The following is a 23,601-nucleotide window of genomic DNA, read 5'->3' on the forward strand; positions in this document are numbered from 1 at the left end:
ACCACTGTTGTTCTGTTCTGCTGTAAGTGATCTTCCCGGCCGCTGATGCTTTCAGCCTTTTATTGCAGTCATCTCTGGAAGATCTTTCGATTAAACCGTATCAGCAACCATATGTATTGGGGTGTTGAATAAACTCTGATCTGGTGGTGCAGGAAAATGATGAATTCTGGTTTGACGCATTTCCCTGCCTCCTTTTGGAATCAGCGGCTTCCTCAGTAATATAATTCAGTTTCTCTGTGTCCTCTATTTATAACTTGCGGTTCACATTACAACACTTGTGTTTCCTTGGTATTCCACGCCTTGTTCTCGGCGTGGAATGCATGGGCATGCGCAATAGAACCATCCAGCTCTAAAGTAAATAGTGTTTACATTTTTTAGGAATCAATACTGCTAATATGTGCTTTTAGAATTTAAGTCTTGTGACTATTTATATTAATTCACTCAGACTCATTTGATTTTATTGTTTCATTTCAATACCGGCCGGTGGTTGTATATGAATTGTCTGATACAGATTTTGTTTATATATATTTTTTAAATAAATTATAAAAATTACCATTTCCTGTGCGCTTTAATATTTTTTCTATCTTTTCTTTCGAATCAATTTTTAGGGTCGAGTAACCCCTTTATTACTGGCTGTACAGGAATTGTTTGGGGTTAAGCACTTAATTAACTTTTTGTGTGTGTTTGTTTTTTTTAAACTTTGTTACTCATAATTGAGCTGCTAAACCCAGTATTTTAAATCATGTCATCGCTGAAATATATTTCTGAAAGAATGAAGAGGAGGCATCTGTACCTTAAAGGGACAGTACTCACACAAATGCAAACTGGTAAAATGGATGAACCTGACATGCATAATGAAATGGAGGGCCTCTGCATATCAGAAATATCAGAAACTAAACACTGGTGGGATCAGATAACCTTACAAAAATATTTAGATGGGAATATAGTCCCAAGAGGTCTGAGAATTCTGAAACCATCCACTTTTGAAAATGATGTAGATTTTACAAGGAACTGGAATGAGATACTGGAAAATGTTCCAAAAATCTAATAAAACTATTGATAAAATATAGAGAGGAAAAGGTGAGAAGTACCCAGGAGGAGATAGAGAGGATTCATATGCAACTTAAGAATTTTGCAGGTAGTCCTGAATATAAAGAGAGACTGCAAAGTCAATAAAAAAATTGAAGAAATTGTAGCTATTGAAAGAGCCTCATATTAATAAAATAAAATAAATTGGATAGAGATATCCATGATTATGATAAAGGTGAGACTCAGAGTTACCGTAAGCAATATATTGATAAAACATCCAATTACATCTATCGACATGGTGATTATCAACAGAAAAATAAATATCGGGATCCGATTAAAAAGGTCAATTTCTATGATGATCGCCATGACATTAGACAAAATCAATTCATATATGAAGGAAAGGGAGCAGAGTAGATACAATCATCATCATATACAGACAAAAAACAGATATGCAGTCTTAGAGGATTATAACTCCCCGATTGTGAATCACAGTAGGGTAAGAATATATAGCGGCCCCTCAGAGACTGAAGATGACTTTGAGGCCTCACCCTATCATCCTCGTTTTTTAGGCAAGCACCAACAAATAAATATCTCCCTGAGAGACAATCAAAAATTTCCTCTAAAGAGACAAAGAGAACAAGAAGAGGTAGCAGAGGATGGAGAAGAAGACAGAAACAAAAAAAGTCTATGCATGAGATAACTGAAGGAAATATTAAAAAAAAACTCTTGGAGAGAGGCCTTAAATTTGCCCCAGTCACAAAACCGAACATGTTTAACCTATTTATGGACTTAAACCGTTATGTTAGAAACCTGAGCAGGAAAAGATATTTTGCACTTAAAAGAATTCAAACCAATAATGAATTGGGTGTCCGATAATTTTGGATAGTGATGATAGAGAAGCTCTAAGAAACTTGGAGGATCTTGAATGAGAGTCAGGATCATCTAATGAACAACTAGCCACATTTACCAATATATATGATAGCAGACGCTTTCCACAGTGCACCGCCTGACTGACAGTGCAGGAGCGCACAGCCAACAAAGAATACTGTATAGATCGGTCCTCTTCTTAAAAGTTATAATCAATGTACTTGTTAAAAAAAATGAAATACCCGATCCACGCACTGAAAGGGGTCCCATGTTTATACATGGAACCCCTTTCCCCAAATGTCGGGACCACCCGTGACTCCTGTCAAAGAGGGTCCCTTCAGCCAATCAGGGAGTGCCACGCTCCCTGATTGGCTGAAGGGACCCTCTTTGACAGGAGTCACGGGGGGTCCCAACATTTGGGTAAAGGGGTTCCATGTGTAAACATGGGACACCTTTCAGTGCGTGGATCGGGTATTTCGTTTTTTTTTTAACAAGTACGTGGATTATAACTTTTTAGAAGAGGACCGATCTATACGGGATTCTTTGTAAGTATAATTTTATTTACAGGTACCCCTGGATTCTACTGGAGAAGAGGACCGAGTGCTTCGTGTCAACATAGGTAAGTATGTATGTATGTAAGTGTGCATGTATGTTTATTAAACTTTTCTTTCACGGTGTCTGTGTATTGTTTTTATTTGGGTATTTTTTTGTAGTTGAACTACAGGTACCAGCGGGCCTGTTTCCCCCCTGCATGCTGGTACTTGTGGTTCTCCAAGTACCAGCTTGTGGGGAGGCTTGCTGGGACTTGTAGTTTTACTACAAAAACAATATTCTTTTTTTACACAAAAGGCTATCAGCCTCCATCCACTGCCCATGGATGGGGGGACAGCCTCGGGCTTTACCCCTGGTCCTTGTGTGGCTGGAGGGGGGGGACCCCTTGATTTAAGGGGTCCCCACTCCTCCAGGGTACCCCGGCCAGGGGTGACTAGTTGGTGATTTAATGCCAGGGCCACAGGGACCAATATAAAAGTGTCCCCCGGCTGTGGCATTAGTTCTCTGACTAGTGGAGCCCGATGCTGGTGTTAAAAATACGGGGGACCCCTACGTTTTTTGTCCCCCATATTTTTTACACCAGGACCAGGCGCAGAGCCCGGTGCTGGTTGTTTAAATATGGGGGGACCCCAGTCATCCCCCCCTATATGTTTACAACCAGGACCAGCTCAAAAAGCCCGAGGCTGGTTATGCTTAGGAGGGGGGACCCCATGCAATTTTTTTTCTGATTTTTAACTCTTTCTTCACCTCCTAATATCCACAATGAAGCCCTGCACGGATCTCACAGATCTGGATGGGATTCATTGTGTTAAGTCCGGCAGTGTTTTACTAAGCACTGCCGTAAAACGCTGCCAGACATTACGAATGACATCGGCATCGGAAAAAACGAAAATGCAGAATATGACAGCTTAGTAAATGAGTCGTAAAAAAAACAAATAGTTGCAAATTCACACTACCGATGTCATTCATGTTTGATCTCCCTTCAAATCTCGACAATTATGAATCTTAGTAAATATACTCCCTAGACTACAGAAGTTCACATCTTACACTTGGTAAAATAATATACCTAAGGAAGAACTCATACGACTAAAACGTAACTGTTCATCAGAAGCCACATATCAAAAACAAGCAGGCAGACTGTCACAACTGAGGGCCTGAGCTGACGGGAGGCAGCCTCAGTTGTAGGGGCTGAGATGTACCGGAACCTGGGAGGTTGTATCAGACCCCTGGACATGTAAGTAACATGAATAATAACTGCCCGAAGGCGTGACCACGACAACTTAGATAAAAGTCAATGATGTTTATTATGACAACTCCGCATCACAGCAGCAATAAAAGAAAACGTAAAAGTCAGCAAAGAATAAATACAGTTCCTGAGTACTACAGCATGGCAGGAGCCACAGGGCACTGGTAGTGTGAGATAGTTCTTATGATCTTCTAGATGGAAAGTCCTTACCAGGCCCGACTGTAGCAATGGAGATAACCCAGGATTGTACCAGCTGGTGTTCCAGGAAGAGCTGGGTTGCTGAAGGTAAAACAGCTGCTGTGGATACTGGCTGGAACCAGACTGTTGTTAGCACGGAGTGGATACTGGCTGGAACCAGTTAAATAATAAATGAACTTTGGGAGCGATGAAATGTGAACTGAAATGTAGAACTTGAGAGCGGAGAAATAATAATTCCGGTGGAGAGTGGTAAAGTGTAGAAAGGACACCGGCCCTTTAAGGGAAGCTGTACTCTGCTGGAAGCTGAGGCTGGAAGCAGGTAGTGTAGTAGCTGGAACAGATGAATCCACAATGGATTGGAGAGTCAGGCTACACCGCAGGTGGAATGCTGGTGTGGGTCTCTATGGTGGAAGTTTTGAGACAGGAGCTGGAACCTGGAAGACAATCATAGAAGAGAGACAAACAGGAACTAGGTTTGACAACCAAAGCACTGACGTCTTCCTTGCTCAGGTACAGCTTACTTATACCTGCAGCAAGGAAGGGGTTGGCTAGGCAATTATGCAAATCAACAACACAGACAGCAGATTGGTGGAAATGATCAGATGACAGAATCCAAGATGGCTGCGCCCATGCAGACACTTGGAGGGAAGTTTGGTTTGTAATCCATGTGGTCTGGGAAACAGTAATGGCGGCGCCGGCCACCGGAGACAGGAGACGCCAGGCTGATAGATGCACATTTAACCACGCGGGCACAGCGGAGGCCGCGGCTGATGAAAAGACCACTCTGCATGTAGAAACTCAGGAACAGCGGAATCCGGTCCTGGAACGCTGAGCCCGCCTTAGGAGGCATCTGAAGGGTAAGTAATGGCGTCCAGATACCCGGATCGTGACAGCACCCCCCCCTTTAGGAGTGGCCCCAGGACACTTCTTAGGCTTTAAAGGAAACTTTGCGTGGAAATTTCGGACCAAGGCAGGAGCATGGACGTCAGAGGCATTGGTCCAAGAGCGTTCTTCAGGACCATAGCCCTTCCAGTCAATGAGATACTGAAGTTGACCGTAACGGTGACGTGAGTCCAGGATCTTGGCCACTTCATACTCAACGCCTCGTTGAGTTTGGACTTTCGGAGTTGGTGGAAGTGAGGAATGAAACCGATTCAAGATTAGCGGTTTCAACAGGGAAACATGGAATGTCCTGGGTATTTTTAAGAAGGGAGGTAACTGGAGTCTGTAAGCAACAGGATTGATGACTTGATCAATTTTAAAAGGACCAATGTAGCGAGGTGCAAACTTCATACTGGGAACTCTTAACCTCAAATTCTTCGTGGATAACCATACCCGATCACCGACCTTGAGAGCAGGAACTGCTCGACGCTTCTTATCCGCAAACTTCTTGTACCTGAACGATGCCTTGAGCAGAGCTGATCGTACGCTCTTCCAGATATTGGCAAACTGATGCAAGGTGATATCCACTGCGGGAACAGAAGTTGCTGGAAGCGGTTGGAACTCAGGGACTTTAGGGTGGAATCCAAAGTTGGTGAAGAATGGTGTTGAGGAAGATGAAGAATGATACTGGTTGTTATGACAGAACTCGGCCCAGGGAAGTAATTGAACCCAGTCATCTTGAGAGGAGGACACATAGATGCGGAGGAAGGCCTCCAAGTCCTGATTCACCCTCTCAGTTTGACCATTGGTCTGAGGATGGTAAGCCGTGGAAAACTTTAACTTGACTTGGAGGACTTGACATAAACTTCGCCAGAATTTGGCTGTGAATTGAACTCCTCGATCTGAGATAATTTCTTCTGGAAGACCGTGGAGTCGGAAGATCTCTTGTATGAATACTTGAGCCAACTTGGAAGCTGACGGAAGACCGGTGAGAGGAATGAAGTGTGCCATCTTGGTGAACCGGTCAACTACCACCCAGATGGTATTGAACTTGTTGCACATGGGCAAATCTGTAATAAAATCCATCGACAAATGGGTCCATGGTCGACGGGGAACAGATAGTGGAACCAGTTGCCCCGCAGGCGACTGGCGGGATACTTTATGTTGAGCACACTTTGGGCAAGATGCAATAAACTCCAAAACGTCCTTTTTCAGAGTTGGCCACCAATAGGACCTAGAGATAAACTCCAGGGTTTTTTGGATACCTGTATGTCCGGCAAAACGGGAAGCATGGGCCCAATGCATGAGCTTCTTCCTTAGTGTCGGCTTCACAAAACTTTTCCCTGATGGGGGCGTAGAGTCCATCCCTACCGTGAAGAATGCCAACGGATTTATAATAGGATGCTTGTCTGAAGACTCTGACTCATTTTCTTGCTCCCATGAGCGGGAAAGGGCATCGGCCTTGCGATTCTGAGAGCCCGGACAGAACTGGAGTTTAAAGTCGAACCTGGAAAAGAAAAGTGCCCATCTGGCCTGACGAGGGTTGAGACATTGTGCGCCTTTTAGATATAGAAGGTTCTTGTGGTCTGTAAGGATGGTGATTGAATGAGAAGCTCCCTCCAACAGATATCTCCACTCCTCTAGAGCGAGCTTGATGGCTAGCAACTCCTGGTCGCCAATGGCATAGTTGCGCTCCGCTGGGGAGAACTTCCGTGAGAAGAAACTGCAAGGATGTAAATGACCATCTTTAGCCCTCTGAGATAACACCGCTCCTACTCCAACGGAGGAGGCATCCACCTCTAAGATGAAAGGAGAGTCGATGTCAGGCTGTTTCAGGACAGGTGCAGAGATGAACCTCTGTTTTAAAAGATGAAAAGCTTGCATGGCTTCTTCAGACCACTTGGACGGGTTAGCACCCTTCTTGGTGAAAGCAGTAATAGGCGCCACAATGGTGGAAAAGTCTCGTATAAACTTTCGGTAATAATTGGCGAACCCTAAGAACCTCTGGACCCCTTTGAGGGTTAAGGGTACCGGCCAATTCTGGATTGCTTGTAGTTTCTCAGGATCCATCTCTAGTCCGGAACCGGACACAATGTACCCTAGAAACGGAATGGACTTGACTTCAAAGACGCATTTCTCTAATTTGCAGTAGAGATGATTGACACGGAGACGGGACAGAACCTCCTTTACCCAGAAACGATGTTCCTCTAAATCGTTGGCAAAAATGAGGATATCATCTAGATAGACCACGACATGACGGTATAGAATGTCTCTGAAGATCTCATTGACGAAATGCTGGAAGACAGCTGGAGCATTGCTCAATCCGAAGGGCATGACGAGGTACTCATAATGTCCGTCACGGGTGTTAAATGCGGTCTTCCACTCGTCACCCTCACGGATCCGGATGAGATTGTATGCACCTCTCAGGTCCAGCTTTGTAAAGATGGTAGCTCCGCTAACTCTGTCAAAGAGCTCAGTAATCAGGGGTAAAGGATAGCGGTTCTTGATGGTAATGTCGTTCAAACCTCTGTAGTCGATGCACGGCCGCAGACCACCATCTTTCTTCTTTACAAAAAAGAAGCCTGCGCCGGCTGGAGAAGAAGAAGGTCGAATGAACCCCTTTGCTAGGTTCTCTTTAATGTATTCCTCCATAGAATGTGTCTCGGGGAGAGACAACGGATAAGTTCGGCCTCGAGGTGGAACCTTCCCTGGAACGAGATCAATCGGGCAGTCCCATTCTCTATGAGGAGGAAGGATATCAGCAGAAGCTTTACTGAACACATCCGTGAAATCTTGATATGGAGGAGGTGGAACATCAGACGACCTGGGGGAGGAAGAACAGACAGGCAACACTTTAAACAAACATGTCTTAGTACAGGAGGAACCCCATGCCAGGATTTGCGTAGTCGTCCAATCAATTGTAGGATTGTGAAGACGGAGCCATGGAAGGCCCAGGACCACAGGATGTGTGGCTCTTGGAATCACTAAAAATGAAATAAGTTCGGAATGAAGAACTCCCACTCTCAGACGAACTGGTAGAGTCCTTAGAGAAATAACTGTATCAAAAATTTTACTGCCATCCACAGCAGTTAAGGAAAAGGACGAAGGAAGTCTCTCGGTGGGTAGGGACCACCGTTTAACATAGGCTTCAGTAATAAAGTTCCCAGCTGCTCCGGAATCCAGGAGGGCAATGACGTTCTGATAACGTTGAGCAACTTGAAGCGAGACTGGGAAGTTACAATCTTGAGGAGATGGAGAGGAGATCATTACTCCTAGCCGGCCCTCTCCTTGGCGAGCTAGGATTTGGAGTTTCCCGGACGTTTGGGACAGGCATTAATGGTGTGAGACGGAGCTGCACAATACAGACAGAGAAACTCGGAGAGACGTCTTCGGCGCTCAGCAGGAGTTAAACGGGAACGGCCAATTTGCATGGGTTCATCTGTAGTTGGTGACAGTTGGCGAGGAGGAGGAGTAGAAGATTTTGGAGCAGATGATCTTCCACGCTCAGTTGCTCTCTCTCTGAAACGTAAGTCAACTTTCGTACAAAGTGAGATTAGCTCATCTAACTTGGAGGGTAAGTCTCTGGTAGCTAACTCATCTTTAATACGCTCGGATAAACCATGCCAGAATGCAGCATACAGGGCCTCGTCGTTCCATGCCAGTTCGGATGCCAGGATCTGGAACTGTATAAGATATTGTCCTACAGTACGTGATTCCTGGCGTAAACGGAGAATCTCAGACGAAGCTGAAGTTACCCGGCCTGGCTCGTCGAAGATGCGCCTGAATGTTGACACAAATGCAGTGTAAGAAGATAGCAGGGTGTCGGACCTCTCCCATAACGGTGATGCCCAATCGAGGGCTGAGCCACTGAGAAGAGAAATAATGTAGGCAATTTTTGTACGGTCACTGGGGAAATTGCCAGGTTGTAGCTCAAACTGAATCTCACACTGGTTGAGAAATCCCCTGCAGAATCTTGGAGATCCGTCAAATTTTGCTGGCGTTGGAAGATGAAGACGTGGAGCAGGAATGGGTAAGGTGGGTAGGGTTATAGCTGGAGTCACTGTGGTTGACGTACCAGACGCGCCTGATCCACGGAGAGTGGTCTGAATCCCATCCAGCCGAGTAGAGAGATCCTGGAGACAGCGGATGATGTGGCCCTGTGCAGCCTCCTGATGTTCTAGTCGGGCTGCCAGTTCTTGCATCGGCCTAGCCGCTTGATCCTGGTCTCCGGCTGGATTCATTAGGTCAGTGCTTACTGTCACAACTGAGGGCCTGAGCTGACGGGAGGCAGCCTCAGTTGTAGGGGCTGAGATGTACCGGAACCTGGGAGGTTGTATCAGACCCCTGGACATGTAAGTAACATGAATAATAACTGCCCGAAGGCGTGACCACGACAACTTAGATAAAAGTCAATGATGTTTATTATGACAACTCCGCATCACAGCAGCAATAAAAGAAAACGTAAAAGTCAGCAAAGAATAAATACAGTTCCTGAGTACTACAGCATGGCAGGAGCCACAGGGCACTGGTAGTGTGAGATAGTTCTTATGATCTTCTAGATGGAAAGTCCTTACCAGGCCCGACTGTAGCAATGGAGATAACCCAGGATTGTACCAGCTGGTGTTCCAGGAAGAGCTGGGTTGCTGAAGGTAAAACAGCTGCTGTGGATACTGGCTGGAACCAGACTGTTGTTAGCACGGAGTGGATACTGGCTGGAACCAGTTAAATAATAAATGAACTTTGGGAGCGATGAAATGTGAACTGAAATGTAGAACTTGAGAGCGGAGAAATAATAATTCCGGTGGAGAGTGGTAAAGTGTAGAAAGGACACCGGCCCTTTAAGGGAAGCTGTACTCTGCTGGAAGCTGAGGCTGGAAGCAGGTAGTGTAGTAGCTGGAACAGATGAATCCACAATGGATTGGAGAGTCAGGCTACACCGCAGGTGGAATGCTGGTGCGGGTCTCTATGGTGGAAGTTTTGAGACAGGAGCTGGAACCTGGAAGACAATCATAGAAGAGAGACAAACAGGAACTAGGTTTGACAACCAAAGCACTGACGTCTTCCTTGCTCAGGTACAGCTTACTTATACCTGCAGCAAGGAAGGGGTTGGCTAGGCAATTATGCAAATCAACAACACAGACAGCAGATTGGTGGAAATGATCAGATGACAGAATCCAAGATGGCTGCGCCCATGCAGACACTTGGAGGGAAGTTTGGTTTGTAATCCATGTGGTCTGGGAAACAGTAATGGCGGCGCCGGCCACCGGAGACAGGAGACGCCAGGCTGATAGATGCACATTTAACCACGCGGGCACAGCGGAGGCCGCGGCTGATGAAAAGACCACTCTGCATGTAGAAACTCAGGAACAGCGGAATCCGGTCCTGGAACGCTGAGCCCGCCTTAGGAGGCATCTGAAGGGTAAGTAATGGCGTCCAGATACCCGGATCGTGACACAGACTCATTAATGTCTTTTTGGAACAGAGATATCCTGAGGGAGTGGTAAGTAAAGCATATGAGGGGGCAGGTTCTATAGAAAGAACCACCTTACTAGATATGGGGACTATAAAACAGAGGCATAATCAAAAGAAAGACACAAGACAAACTAGCTTTGTGACGCAATTTAATGGATATGCTAAGGAAATTAAAAAGATCATTAAACAAAATATGCCCATGTTATTACAAGATGAACTCCTAAAGATGGAAATCCAACCAAATGGAGAGGTCATTTTAAGGAAGTCCGAAAATCTTAAATCTAAACTTGTACAAAGTCACTTCAAAAGACCCCAAGAAACTCCAGAAAAGGCATATTTGAGTTGGCTCCCAAAATATCAGGATACCATAGATGCGACAACGGTAAGTGTCTGATGTGTGGTATCTCACCAAGAAAAACAACAGACTTTATTTCACATACATCGGGTGAAAAGTTCCAAATAAAAGATTTCCTTAATTGTCAATCCTCCTAATTAATATATATATTGAGCTGCAAATGTGGCAAACAAAATGTAGGCCGTACAACACGCACTTTTCATCTGAGATATATGGAGCATAGAAGAAATATACTGAATGGAAATAAATCTCATCCTCTGTCTAATCATATCACTACATGTCAGAATTGTGATATTAGTAATATATCAGCTATAAGCATAGAACAAGTCAAAGCAACAAACAGAGGAGGTGACCGGTTTGGAAGGCTGTGTCGAAGGGAGGCATTTTGTATTTATAAAATGGGCTCTTTGCTTCCGAATGGACTGAATGATGTTGTGGAGCTTAACAACATATAAGAACCATTCGATTAGGGAGTCTAGAATTGTAGCGTGTGTTCCCTTTTTTTGTTCTTATTAGGATAATCACTGTGCTATCCAAAAGACCACTACCAGAGGTTCCACTGGAGTGGGACTGTACATAGCACTCTGGATTAACTATTTGTATAGTCATATTACACCTTTTAAAGACAGTAAAATCCATAAAGATAGACTTTATTATACTGGAAATCTATAAGAAAAGTATTAAAATGCTCTCAGAGATGGATGTATAGGGATAACGCTTAGTCCTATACACACATATATATATATATATATATATATCATTTTTTTCTCTTTGTCTTTTTCCCTTCAATATCCTTCAAGTTCTACTTACTCTATAATATTTTTTTTGATAAAGTTTATGTATTTCTATGACCTTATATATACATGCATGCACACATGTTTATTGATATATAGACATAGATTAATGATTAATGATTGGTTTAATAAACATGTGATGGCCATGCATTATATAGGGATAGTATATTTAAGAAATTGATACCTTTTCCTACAGCATAACGGATATATTTTTCCAGATATATCCATTTTGTTTTCTAGTCATTATCGTTATTATCTAAGAATATCTTAATGGAGTTAGAAATCTCTATCTAAGAATGGTTCACTCCTAATTGAAAGAATTAGATTAGATTGTACTTTCAGTGGTGACATTAATAAGTTGTACTTATTTATTTTTAGATATAAACATATAATAACTATTTTATAAATATTATATAAATATTTGTGAGAGGTACTTTTCAGAAAGATTTTTAAGAAGCCGTGTTTATGCGGTAATAGAAGCCGGGAAAACATTGATACACATGTCTATGCATTCCACACCGAGAGAGAGATGTGGAACGCTGAAAGAGCTGGACAGGTCTATTGTGTATGCCCATGCATTCCACGCCGAGAACAAGGCATGGAACGCCAAGGAAACACAAGCGTGGTAATGATAACTGCAAGATATAAATAGAGGACATGGAGAGACTGAATTATATTTCTGAGGAAGCCACTGATTCCAAAAGGAGGCGGGGAAACGTGTCAAATGAGAATTCATCATATTCCTGCACCACCAGATCGGAGTTTATTCAACACCCCAATACATATGGATGCTGAAACGGTTTTACCGAAGGTTCTTCCAGAGATAACTGCAATAACAGGCTGAAAGCGCCATCGGCCAGGAAGATCACTTAAAGCCGAATAGAACAATAGTGGTGAGACCACACATAATCCCCTATAGATATCTGGCCAGATTTTACAATACTGCATTTTGAAGGGGCTATCCACTATATGCTGAACTTTAATGTGATCACACACTCACAGCTACAATTAGATGCTGTAAACAGTATTGTGTGTAAACAGCGTAAGCTGCTGAACAGCTGGGCTGGGCTGAATTGATACAAACTGGATACATTGTGATTAACAAACCGCAAACATTTTTGGTTTCTACATATTCACAGCTGAAGAAAAAAATTTGCCAATTGTTTCTTGCTAAGCAACCTGTGCCAAATGAACTGGTAACAACTAAACACAGTGTCTCCTCATTAATTTAAGAGACAGCAAGTTAATCTTTGTCTATGAGCAAGGACTCATTGTTATTAACAAGCTGCTAAAGTAAATAGTGTTTACATTTTTTAGGAATCAATACTGCTAATATGTGCTTTTAGAATTTAAGCCTTGTGAATATTTATATTAATTCAGTCAGACTCATTTGATTTTATTGTTTCATTTCAATACCGGCCGGTGGTTGTGTATGGATTGTCTGATATAGATTTTGTTAATATACATTATATTTTAAATAAATGATAAAAATTACCATTTCCTGTGTACTGTAATATTTTTTCTATCTTTTCTTTCGAATCAATTTTTAGGGTCGGGTAATCCCTTTATTAGTGGCTGTACAGGAATTGTTTGGGGTTAAGCGCTTAATTAACTTTTTGTGTGTGTTTATTTCTTTAAACTTTGTTACTCATAATTGAGCTGCTAAACCCGATATTTTAAATCATGTCATCGCTGAAATGTGTTTCTGAAAGAATGAAGAGGAGGAATCTGTACCTTAAAGGGACAGTACCCACACAAATGCAAACTGGTAAAATGGATGAACCTGACATGCATAGGCTCGTTAATGAATTGGAGGGCCTCTGCATATCAGAAACTAAACACTGGTGGGATCAGATCACCTTACAAAAATATTTAGATGGGAATATAGTCCCAAGAGGTCTGAGAATTCCGAAACCATCCACTTTTGAAAATGATGTAGATTTTACAAGGAATTGGAATGAGATACTGGAAAATGTTCCAAAAATCTCATAAAACTATTGATAAAATATAGAGAGGAAAAGGTGAGAAGTACCCAGGAGGACATAGAGAGGATACATATGCAACTTAAGAATTTTGAAGGTAGTCCTGAATATCAAGAGAGACTGCAATAAAAATAACCAATACCTGTGCGCTCTAATATTTTTTCTATCTTTTCTTTCGTATCAATTTTTAGGGTCGAGTAACCCCTTTATTACTGGCTGTACAGGAATTGTTTGGGGTTAAGCGCTTAACCACTTGCCTAGGATGCAACCAGTCAGATAGAGTGTTAGCAGCTGCAGGGAAGAGAAACTTCCCTCCGCTGCTGCTGTCAGAAGGACCGGAAGGTCCCTCTGCCTCCCTGCACTCTCCCCTACTGATTGACATGCTGCCGATCACTGCTGATCGATCAGCATGGCAGGATCCCCCCCCCCCCTCCAGCGGCTGCAGACAATGGCAGCCACTGGGGAGTGTAAATTAACCCTCCCAATCCACCCCCCCAGACCCCCCCTGTATACCTGGAGGCTGTCCCAGCTTTCAAAATGAAATCCGCTATGTTCCCAATGTTCCGATGGTCACAATGTTTCCAATCGATGTTTCGATGTTTGGGGAGAAAATTTAAAAAATATATATTTTTTTTCTTTTCTTTAACTAAAATCATTTGGAATATGGTTAAATTCAAGTTCTTCACCTAATTCACTCATAAAAAAATCCGACAATTTCGGAGCAGTTTTTGGCTAAATAAATTGTCAGTTATGAGGTTAATTAACTTTTTGTGTTATTTATTTTTTCATATGGAACAACTTGGTCACATTGCCAGGGTAGACTTTGAAGAGAAATATAAACAGATCTATTGCTCACTGTTGTGTTGTCACTGAGCCACGCAGGGCTGTAACTAGGTGTGTGCGGAGGGGGCACCGCACATAGCGCTGCAGGGTAGGGGCCGCAGTTGGTGGCACTTGTCAATTATCTGTTTTAGTTACTTTCACTTTGAGCTTTCCCCCTTTTTGAAGCCCAGCATCTCCTGACCTCCACTGTCTCCTACCCTGACCCCTTCTGTCACTAATACCTATACAACATTCATGAACTCAACTTGAGATTTCTTTGTTATTAAGTCACATTGTCCTTTATTACATTTGAAGATGCTGATATACCTGGGATTTGAGCCCATTGCCTGAGGCATTGCAGTCAGACACTATTCATTGAGCTATCTGCCCTTACATAGAAAGCTAGAGAATTCTAAGCTAGAGAATTATAACTGTTTGAAGCTTACCTTGTACTTTGTGAAAAAATTATCAACATTGCAGCTGAGCAGATCTATTTATTGTGTGACTGCAAGAGACTGGATGTGAGGCTGCACACTACATAGACCTGCTCAATTGCAATACTGATTTTTTTTTTTACAAAGTACCAGTAGCTTCATATAGTGTTCATAGTATTTATGCAGGATCAAATAGCTCAATGAGTATGTGTTTGGTTACAGTTCAACATGTTATAGGTCTGAATCCCAGGTATAGCAGTATATTTTAACTGAATATGAATGACAGGGCCGTAACTAGGTGTGTGCAGAAGGTGCATTGCCCACAGCGTACTTGCCCTGTAGGTGCACCTTCTACATACACACTGAGTGGCCGCATATCCCTCCCGATGACGGCCACCCTCCCGCTTCCCTGTGCCTGGCACCCGCAGCAGCCCCAAGCTCCTACCAGCTGGAGCAGATGATCGCTGTGTAAAGTCCGCAGCAGCTATGGACAGGATATCTCCCCTGTGCTGCTGTGCTCCCGCGGCCTGCCCCTCTCTGCCTGTGAAGTGTACAGACTCTGCAGAGGAGTCAGCTCTGTACAGGAGCCGGCAACAGCGCAGGAAGAATGTAAACCTCACGTAAGTGCCTACACAGACACTACACTCTACACTATATTACACTACACTTCACTACAGTACACTTCACTACAGTACACTACACTACACTATACTACACTACATTCTACTACACTCAAAGGGCAGGGGGGGATGTAAGGGGTTATCTGCCTGCCGTAATGTGTAAAATGGGGACTCTGCCTGCTGTACTACATATAAGGGGGACTCTGCCTGCCATAATGTGTAAAAGGGGGACCTATCCTGCCGTAATGTGTAAAAGGGGGAATCTGCCTGCCGTAATGTGTAAAAGGAGGGACTCTGCCTGCCATAATGTGTAAAAGGGAGACCTATCTTGCCGTAATGTTAAAAGGGGTACTCTGCCAGCCGGAATGTGTAAAATGGGGACTGGCATATTATGAATTGGTATTATTTTGTGGCCACGCTTCTTCCCCATGAAGCCACACCACTATATTTTTGGCACACGCCTACGGCGAGCACTGGCCCTATTTTAAATATGATGTGGGAGGGGGGGCGCCAATGCTGTTTCTTGCACACAGCGCTAAAATATCTAGTTACGGCACTGGAGCCACGGCATCCGGGATATCAACTAAGTTAAGTAAGAAAGCATATTAAAAATTGAAATGTGACTGCCGACAAACCAAGAACTGCCGGAGTTTATTCTACACCAATTATCATAAATTAACATCAAGTATATGGAAGACCTATCTATTCACTATATTTGCTATGCGGCCCAAAAATACTAATTTTATTATTATTTTATTCAATGAATGTATTTATATTGCTTCTACAGCTTTGCGGCCATTTCTTGCCTAATGTTACTGATTAAGGTATGCAAATGAGAGAGAAAGATAGGAGACAGGCACAGAAGCATTCTAGATTTATTAAAAGAAAAATTATCTATGACTAGGGCTCCCTGTGTCCCAGATTCGCCAAAACAGTCCAGTTTTTCATTTCAAGATCATGAACTGAAAATACGTATTTTCCTGTAGTTACTATAATTTTGACCCTTTATATTAACCCCATCAGTCAGGATAGAGTCATGAAACTGTTTGACCCTTTTGGGGGACCTTAAAGCAGAGGTTCTCAAACGCTGTCCTCAAGGCACCCCAACGGTCCAGGTTTTAAGTATAGCCAGGCTCAGCACAGATGGTTAAATCAAATTGATTGAGGTGCTAATTAAGTCACTTCTGGCCAAGCATGGATAAACTTAAAACCTGGACTGTTGGGGTGCCTTGAGAACCGCGATTGAGAACCTCTGCCTTAAAGTATATATAGGGTGGAGTTCTATAGCTTGATGGGCGTCACAGAATACCTTTTAGTATGGGCACTGTACACTGAGCACAGTAATCATATCCCACACAAATCTCCATAAGTTCCAGCCTCTATCTACTGTCATTGTGGAGCTGGGATTTTGATGTACAGTAGTATAATGTTCAATGGATGTAGGATCTGCATATCTGCAATAGGATATGTGCAGCAGCTCTATTTAAGGCATACTTAACTACTTTTTGGCTGCTCCCTCCGGGAGAGAGCAGCTAGGTTACACAGGAGGGGGCATGGAGGAGGCAGTACGTGGGCATGGTGATGCGATAGCAAGAATTGCATCATTGCCCTGCCCCCTTTTTTATATAACGGGGAGCAAATGTAATGAGTGGGGGGTGCGGTGGGTGGGCGAGCAGGATGCAGGAGACTTGCCGGCAATGCCACACGATTTTCGGGAGCCTCCTAGGCTTTCCGGGAGAGTAAGCAAGTATGATTTAAGGCTATAAAGCAAAGATTGAAACAAAAAGACATGCGCTATAATGTATGTAACAAAGGTCCAAATGTATTAAGCCTTAACAAGTAATAAAGTGGAGACGGATAATGGGGCAGCTTCTCCACTGGCTCACTTCTCCATTTTTATCACTGCTTAGTACATGTCCCTCTAAGCCTTGGATGGAGAAAAAGTGGACGGAGATAAATGACTAGCCAATCAGCTCCTAACTGCCATGTCACAGGCAGGGTTTAAAAAATGACAGTTAGGAACCGATTGGCTGGTACTTTACCTCCATCCACTTTATCTCCATTCAAGGCTTAGTAAATAGACTCAAAAGAGTGATAAAGTAACAGTCAACCAGCTCCTGTCATGTAACAGACTGTGTTTGAAAAATGACAGGAAGCTGATTGGCTGGTCATGTTTCACTCTTTGGAGTCTATTCACGAAGCAGAGGTAAGTGTGGAGAAATGATCCTGTGGAGAAGTTCCCCATTGGCATCTAATCGGCTGCTCTGTACAATTGTATAGTATGCAAATTTTAAAATGTTCCTTCAGTGCTGATTGGTTGCCATGGGCAACTTCTCCACTGGCTCACTTCTCCACCCTTTTCACTGCTTCATGAATAGACCCCTTTATCCGTCTCCACTTTATCACTTTTTAAGGCGTAATACATTTGGGCCAAAAAGACATGCACTATAATGTACAATATGTAACAAAAATATGAGTACTATAATGTACAGTATATAATAAAAAGAATGTATGCTGCAAAATATGTATTAGATAATGTCAAAATATAAGGACTCTTACTCTACGATATTAGCTTTTACATGCAAGCAGCCAAGAAAAGAAAACAAAAAAATCCCAGCTCTATCTGTATGCAATAAATGATTAATAAAATAAATCAGTTATTGTTATTACTATTAGTACCAGTAAGTAAACACTATTTAATGTTTTTAATGCTAACAGTCATATAAAACACAAAAAAGTGGGATAATGTTAATTTTGGCCACCCATGTATGGGGAGGCAATAGTGTAGTCTAATACGAGAATGATAGGTCTTCTACAAGATGGGAACATGTCTTTGATAGAGCTATATCAAACTTTGTAGAGAGAGATAAAGTGGAGAGAGATAAAGTACCAACCCATGGGATGAGTTAATTTGCCGGTGGTCGGGATCCCGGCGGTCAGGATACCAATGCCAGAATCCCGACTGCTGACAACGCCGACACCCCTCTGCCGGCATACTGATGGCCGGGATGCTGTCGTCGGTAAACTGACGGCTGGCATCCCGGCCTTCGGTATATCATACTGATCTCCAACCAATCAGCTCCTAATTGTCAAACACAGCTGGTACCATAGCAGTTACAAGCTGATTGGCTGGTACTGTCTCTCTCTCCATTTTAGTTATCTCCAAGGTTTGATACATCTATCATTTAGATAAGCACAAGGAATTACCCTACACAAGTAACAATTTTGTGCAATGAATGAGTCGCTGAAGGGGCATTTAATAGACCAATAAATACACATCTTACAGTACTTCTTAAATTGTAGACTTCCATTTGAGTGTTTATGGAAATTATTAGTAGCATTTTAATTTAAAGCAACTTGCATACTATGTGTTGTGTCCGTACCTCTCTCCTGCTCAGTCTACAAATCATTTGTGCATTAGGCATACAGTTCACCCACATGCAGGAAGAAATGACTTACAAAGCTGAAGACTAAAAAAAAAATGAAATATTGAACAGTTTCATCTGAACAACTAGATGTACAATTCACAAACCCGTGATAGCACGTCTTATATGTCGCATATTTCCATCAAACCGCCCATCTCCCGTGCTGACTGTTGCATTTTTTAAGGAAAAAAAAACTATTCCGGTGCTTTCAGGAGAGATTGGAAGTTTGGAGTCCCTGTTTTAAATGAAAGTGGCGTGTCAACATACTCTGACAAAATCAAAGCAATCTTTTGCCAAAATTTGAACAGTGCCCTTGAGCTGTCAGCTCTGCAATCAACCTGCATTTTCAGCTTTGAAACTAGGAAAAAGAATATTAAGGAATAATGTGAATCTGGTTTATACTCACTGTACGCCACTATATTTTATTTGACAAGGCACAAAGCATTGCCAACAATATTTCTGTACCCAGAATTATTTAATGATGATAAATTGAGGTGTTGCGTGTTCTGACTTTTGCTCCAGTACATGAATATTCCACTGTTAAAATAAATAACTTTACAGACATTATTTACAAAGGAAAGGCCAAGGAAGAAAGAATGGGTATTTATTATCAAACCAGCACAGGACCAGGCAGAATAAACTAATAAAACAAAGGCAACTAGTAAAAAAGCAATATGATACAATTCAATAAAACAAAATGTATTTTCAAATCTTGTCCTTAAGCTCCACTCATTTACCTTTGTGTGCTTTTCTTGTTTATTTCATTTTTTAACTGTCAGCATTTTTTTTACTAGAAAAAATAGTCTCCTTTTTTGTCTAGTGAACTGGTTATTTTACATTTTACCTATTAACTATTTTTACTATGAAATAAGTCTAAGGGGGTAATTCTGAGTTGATCGCAGCAGGAATTTTGTTAGCAGTTGGCCAAAACCATGGGGGTAATTCCAAGTTGATCGCAGCAGGACATTTTTTAGCAGTTGGGCAAAACCATATGAACTGCAGGGGGGCAGATATAACATGTGCAGAGAGAGTTAGATTTGGGTGTGGTGAGTTCAATCTGCAATCTAAATTGCAGTGTAAAAATAAAGCAGCCAGTATTTACCCTGCACAGAAACAAAATAACCCACCCAAATCTAACTCTCTCTGCAAATGTTATATCTGCCCCACCTGCAGTGCACATGGTTTTACCCAACTGCTAAAAAATTTCCTGCTGCGATCAACTTGGAATTATCCCCCATGTGCACTGCGGGGGAGGCAGATATTACATGTGCAGAGAGAGTTCGATTTGGGTGGGTTATTTTGTTTCTGTGCAGGGCAAATACTGGCTGCTTTATTTTTACACTGCAATTTAGATTTCAGATTGAACACACCACACCCAGGCCCTCATTCCGAGTTGATCGGTCGCAAGGCGATTTTAGCAGAGTTACACACGCTAAGCCGCCGCCTACTGGGAGTGAATCTTAGCTTCTTAAAATTGCGACCGATGTATTCGCAATATTGCGATTACTAACTACTTAGCAGTTTCAGAGTAGCTCCAGACTTACTATGCCTGTGCGATCATTTCAGTGCTTGTCGTTCCTGGTTGACGTCACAAACACACCCAGCGTTCGCCCAGGCACTCCCACCGTTTCCCCGGCCACTCCTGCGTTTTTTCCGGAAACGGTAGCGTTTTCAGCCACACGCCCTGAAACGCAGTGTTTCCGCCCAGTAACACCCATTTCCTGTCAATCACATTACGATCGCCGGAGCGAAGAAAAAGCCGTGAGTAAAAATACTTTCATCATAGTAAAGTTACTTGGCGCAGTCGCAGTGCGAACATTGCGCATGCGTACTAAGCGGATTTTCACTGCGATGCGATGAAAAATACAGAGCGAACAACTCGGAATGAGGGCCCCAAATCTCTCTCTCTCTGCACATGTTATATCTGCCCCACCTGCAATGCACATGGTTTTGCCCAACTGCTAACAAAATTCCTGCTGTGAACAACTCAGAATTACCCCCTAAGTCATGTCTATTTTGAGATGGGATCGGTATGTGATCCCGGCGGACGTGGGTGCGTGTGTTCACAATACCGATGTTGGGATTCCAATTGGCATGATCCCTGCAGGGGTGTGATAAGTATTATACCCCTACCCCACTAACCCTCCCGTACCGTAGTTTAACCCTGACCTCCCCCTTCAGTGCCTGGGCCTTAGAGAGAGAATTTCAAAAAGCGCAATGCATAAAGGTGTAAGTAGAACTTCCTATCTCTTTACAGCTGTTCATTTTAATAAATCTGACTTTGAAAAGCTTAAAGTACTATAAATTGTTTTTTTTCTTGCCACTTCAAACCCTACTTTGTGCATCTATGCATGTATGCATATATGCAGTGCAAACACCAAAGTACATTTTTCAGTGCACATTGCACATGGAAAATGAATGCCAAAGAATGGGTGAACTCCATTATGGACTGCTCTTCATGACCAGTGATGGGAAAGCTGCATCCAGGCCTAGAATGCAAGGTACTGTATCTTGTAATAAAAGAGTCCAACCCTTTTAAATCCAGTTTTTATGTACCATAACCTGATTATCCTGACAGTGAAGAGTCTTTTTTATGCTGGGGGTGAAACTTTCATCATCAGTTGTAAAGCTCATTAGTTGTTTTGATGACCTTAGAAATATTTTGGCATATAAATTAGGTCACCAGGTAATGTGCCTTTTTTCCAAAGCACAATTGATCTAATGTTTTTTACAACGTAATCCCTCTATTCCCATAATGAATAAGTTTACTGCCTCTGAAACTTCACAAGTTGAACTTTGTCTTTCTTGAAGATACTGTAGGTACCCAAATTGTTGAGCCAAATAAGTGAACTTATATGACAATTAGTGATGAGCGGGTTCGGTTCCTCGGAATCCGAACCTCCCCGAACTTAACCCATTTTACACGGTTCCGAGGCGGACTCGAATCTTCCCGCCTTGCTCGGTTAACCCGAGCGCGCCCGAACGTCATCATCCCGCTGCCGGATTCTCACGAGATTCATATTCTATATAAGGAGCCGCGCGTCGCCGCCATTTTCACTCGTGCATTGGAGATGATAGGGAGAGGACGTGTGCAGCGTTCTCTCAGTTGTGTTCAGTGTGCTGCAAATATCTGTGCTCAGTGTGCTGCAAATATCTGTGCTCAGTGTGCTGCAAATATCTGTGCTCAGTGTGCTGCAAATATCTGTGCTCAGTGTGCTTGCAAATATCTGTGCTCAGTGTGCTGAAAATATCTACGTTCTCTGCCTGAAAAATGCTCCATATCTGTGCTGCATTGTAGTATATAGTAGGAGGACAGTGCAGAATTTTGCTGACCAGTGACCACCAGTATTATGCAACAAAGAAAGAAAAAGTATGACTCTTGTTGGGGCGCACTCTTGTTGTATCTAAGTGTCTAATGATTAGTGAAGTGTCTAAGAAATGATCAATTCTTTATTTCTACTCTTAAAATAAATGGGAACTCAGCACAAAACAAAACTCAGTAATGAGGTTGAACATAAGTAAATGTTGACATTCCAACAAGGAAAAAAGCATTCCCTAAAAAATTTTTTGGGAATGTTCAGATCTTAATTATGCTTAGATAAATGCATATTGGAAGATAGCTACATACCATGCTGCTTCCGTCTGACAAAGATCTGTACAAACTGTGTTTGTATTAATAAAGCCCTAAATAGGGTTGATTTCGAGAGAGGGAACACCCCCAGACTGAGATCTAACCCTGATGCTTTGAGTCTGTCTTAGAGATATTGCGTTCGATGGACAAGGGTGGGATCTTAGTTACCACTAAAAAATAGTGAGAATAAGTAAAAGTGGTGATCCTGCTGTTAGTGTTATCCCACAGGGAATGCGGTCTTCCTACTGCACTGGGTATTCCCTAGCGGTCGCCCGTCTAGGTACTGACCTAGCCCACCTCCGTTTAGCTTCCAAGATCGGACGAGATTGGGCGTAAGCGTAGGGGTATGGTCATAGGAGGACTTGCCCTGTGCCACTAATGAGAGTGCATCGAAAGGGAGAAAAGGTTTTCTTCTGAGAGAGGGGTAAGAGAAAAGATGGGGAGAAAGAAAGGAGTTGTAAGCGTGAATCTGCTGTCCTCGTTAGACGGGAGAGACGTGTCTCCTGGGGGACACGTTCACCAGAATCGTGGATGAGAGTTCACGGAAAAAAGAAAAGAAATGAAAAGGCAAAAGAGAGAAAGAATAATACCATTGGTGTTGGAACCACTGCGATTTGTGGTCCCAGGTGGATGAATGTTACGATATTGAGCAAGGACCAATATTGCCGTACTGTAAAAATAAGAATAATCTGACAGTAGGAGTGAGGTATTATAAGACCCCCTGAGGACGTCTAACTACAGTACCTGCGGTGGACCTGATGCAAGACCACACTCCACTACTAGTCCAAACTGTAGGCTTATAGGTTGTACAATGGAGCACCAATGATATTAGTAGGTATAGTATTCAATTTTCAACACAATAAGTCATGAACTGAAACATTCAAAAACCTATTTAGTTGTGCCAATTTCAGTCTTTAGAACCACATGCAATTTATCAGACAAGCGTGATATAATATCTCAGTCTGGGGGTGTTCCCTCTCTCAAAATCAACCCTATTTAGGGCTTTATTAATACAAACACAGTTTGTACAGATCTTTGGCAGACGGAAGCAGCATGGTATGTAGCTATCTTCCAATATGCATTTATCTAAGCATAATTAAGATCTGAACATTCCCCAAAAAATATTTAGGGAATGCTTTTTTCCTTGTTGGAATGTCAACATTTACTTATGTTCAACCTGATTACTGAGTTTTGTTTTGTGCTGAGTTCCCATTTGTTTTAAGAGTAGAAATAAAGAATTGATCATTTCTTAGACACTTCACTAATCATTAGACACTTAGATACAACAAGAG

The 23,601-nt window shown here is 42.5% G+C and overlaps 1 pseudogene; it reads right to left on the bottom strand.

Annotated features, from left to right (window-relative positions):
* Window positions 1-22,548: 22,548 nt before the first annotated feature.
* On the bottom strand, window positions 22,549-22,667 carry LOC134971291 (5S ribosomal RNA; annotated as a pseudogene).
* Between the last annotated feature and the right edge of the window lie 934 nt (window positions 22,668-23,601).

This window comes from Pseudophryne corroboree, chromosome 11 (genome assembly GCF_028390025.1).
Source record: "Pseudophryne corroboree isolate aPseCor3 chromosome 11, aPseCor3.hap2, whole genome shotgun sequence".
In the NCBI taxonomy this organism is placed as follows: domain Eukaryota; kingdom Metazoa; phylum Chordata; class Amphibia; order Anura; family Myobatrachidae; genus Pseudophryne; species Pseudophryne corroboree.